At 49.6% G+C, this 2,792-nt stretch overlaps 1 pseudogene; it reads left to right on the top strand.

Moving 5' to 3' along the window:
• Window positions 1-418: 418 nt before the first annotated feature.
• On the top strand, window positions 419-1,147 carry LOC116587167 (annotated as a pseudogene).
• The last annotated feature ends 1,645 nt before the right edge of the window (window positions 1,148-2,792 follow it).

Here is a 2,792-nt window from a genome sequence, read left to right as displayed (position 1 = left end):
AGAAAGGAGGGCTGTGCCCAAAGGTGCTCCACTCCTGGCAGGTGGGACAGGACCTGAAGGGGGTCAGCCAGGGAGGGCACTTGCAGGGTTTGCCTGGGAGCTCGGCACAGGGGGAGTGTTCCTGGCCCCAGCATGCTGGCTGTGGGGTTGGTTTCCTACCTCGAAGCCTCAGGCTCCCCTTTGTATCATAGAGTACTGTTGGCCCACATCCCTGGGAGCAGAAGGTAGGGAGGCCCCACAAGCAGATTTGCTCAGAATGGGCTGGGAGAGTAGCTGTTGTTTAAAGCAGCCCAGGGCCTGCCCCCTTGAAGAAGGCGCCCACATCCATGGTCCCCAGCTCTGGGTTCCTGCTGCCAGCCTCTGACAGTGACCCTCCTCCCAACTTGTCCCTCATCCCTGTAGATAGGTGGTCTTCCTGGAGCTGTTCCTGCAGAGGGCAAAGAATCCATCATGGTGGGACACAGGGTCACCTACCAGGTCTTCACTGAGCAGCGGGCTGCCCGGACCTTGTGCCCCTTGGAAGGGCTGGAGGGTGGTGGTCCTAGAGGTACCCAGCGCACCATACTGGCAGGATGTGTCTATGCAGCACATGGTGATGGTCAGCTGCTTCTGTGAGCAGCGCTTCCTCCGTGAGGTGGACGACTTGGTGTTTGCAGATGTAGACATGAAGTTCTGTGATTATGTGGGCATGGAGATCCTGTCCCCCTTCTTTGGCACCCTGCAACCCAGTTTCTATGGGTGGCCCATAAACACTTCAGCTACCAGTGCTGGCCACAGTTCTAGGCCCAGATCCCCAGGGACCAGGGCAACGTTTACTACATGGGAGCCTTTTTTGGGGGGTTGGTGGTAGAGGTTCACTGACTGACCTTGGCCTGTCACCAGGTGATGGGGGTCAGCATGGCCAGTGGGGTTGAGGTTGTGTGGCATGTTGAGAGCCAGTTGAACAGGTACCTGGTGGACCACAAGCCCACCAAAGTGCTATCCCTGGAGGACCTGTGGGACCTGTGGGACCTGTGGCTGCTGGGCTGCCCTCCCTCCCGCCCACCGCTTCATGAAGAAGCTAAGATTTGTGGCGGTGCCCAAGAATCACCAGGACATCTGGGACTCATTAGGGGCTATCCGTCTCTATCAGGCAGTACTGTTCTGAGCCAGAGCTCTCAGAGCAGGTTCCTACTTCAGTCCCCTCCAGGGAGATTATGGAGCCCAGCACCGGCCACACAGGCATGTGAGGCCCCCAGCTGCACCCGCACACAGGAGGCCTGCCTGGAGACACAAGGTCCTCTCTGTGATTACTACATTCTGATAACTTGTAGGTCATTTGCAGCTATGAATGGCTCCAGCTCTATGTCAGATATTTTTCTGTGTCAATGCTGAGCAACTGTCTTTAAAAAAGAAGAGTTGAGGGAAAAGGTTTTCTTCCTGGTTCTAGACAGATAACACCTGGTGGGCTGGGAGTGAGGGTCCTGCAGCACCTGGGGAGCAAGCATGGCCTCTGGTTGGGTCTTCCCTCTGTGTCCCTGCACCTTGCCATGGCCATGGGGCTTCGGGTGCAGGGGTGCACTGAGCCACTCTCAGATCTCCAGTCCTCTGACGGCCAGAGGCCTTGGCAATGACCACTAGCTCAGCCTCCAGGAGCATGGAGCCCTCTGGGTTATGTACAGTTTCTGCCTTGGTTTTATTTATTTATTTTTTAATTTAATTTAATTTTTAAAATTTAAGTTTATTAGCCAACATATAGTACATCAGTAGATTTTAATGTGTTCAGTGATTCATTAGTTTCCTATAACACCAAGTGCTCATCACAACATGTGCCTTCCTTAATACCTGTCACCCAGATACTCCTTCCCCCCACCCCCTCCCTTCTGTAACCCTCAGTTTGGTTCCTAGAGTCGAGAGTCTCTCATGGTTTGTCTCCCTCTCTGATTTCTTCCCATTCAGTTTTCCTTCCCTTCCCCTGTGGTCCTCCACTCTATTCCTTATCTTCCATGTATAAGTGAAACCATATGATTATTGTCTTTCTCTGCTTGACTTATTTCACTCAGCATAATCCCCTCCAGTTCCATCCCTGTCAATGAAAATTATGGGTATTCATTCTTTCTGATGGCTGAGAAATATTCCATTGTCTATATGGACCACATCTTCTTTATCCATTCATTTGTTGAAGAACATCTAGGTCTTTTCACAGTTTGGCTATTGTGGACATTGCTGCTATGATTATTGGGGTGCAGGTGGCCCTTCTTTTCACTACATCTATATCATTAGAGTAAATACCCAGGAGTGCAATCGCTGAGTCATAGGTTTGCTCTATTTTCAATTTATTGAGGAACCTCCAGAATGTTTTCCGGTGTGACTGCACCAGTTTGCATTCCCACTAATAGTGTAAAAAGGTTCCCTTTTCTCCACAACCTTGCCAACACTTGTTGTTTCCTGTCCTGTTAATTTTAGCCATTCTATCTAGCTGGTGTAAGGTGGTCTCTCATTATAGTTTTGATTTGTAATTCCCTAATGTCGAGGGATGTTGAACACTTTTTTTGTCTCCGCTGGCCATTTGGATGTCTTCTTTGGAGAAATATCTGTTCATGTCTTTGGCCTATTTCTTGGTTGGATTATTTGTTTTGTGGGTGGTAAGTTCTTTCTAGATTTTGGATACTAGCCCTTTATCTGATACATCATTTGTGAATATCTTCTCCCATTCTGTCAGTTGTCTTTTGGCTTTGTTGACAGTTTCCTTTGCTGTGCAAAAGCTTTCTATCTTGACGAAATCCCAACAGTTCATTTTTGCTTTTGTTTCC

The sequence above is a fragment of the Mustela erminea genome, chromosome 3, assembly GCF_009829155.1.
Source record: "Mustela erminea isolate mMusErm1 chromosome 3, mMusErm1.Pri, whole genome shotgun sequence".
NCBI classification, from domain to species: domain Eukaryota; kingdom Metazoa; phylum Chordata; class Mammalia; order Carnivora; family Mustelidae; genus Mustela; species Mustela erminea.
The sequence above is the reverse complement of the archived record's forward strand: the minus strand, read 5'-3'. Positions and strand labels throughout refer to the sequence as shown.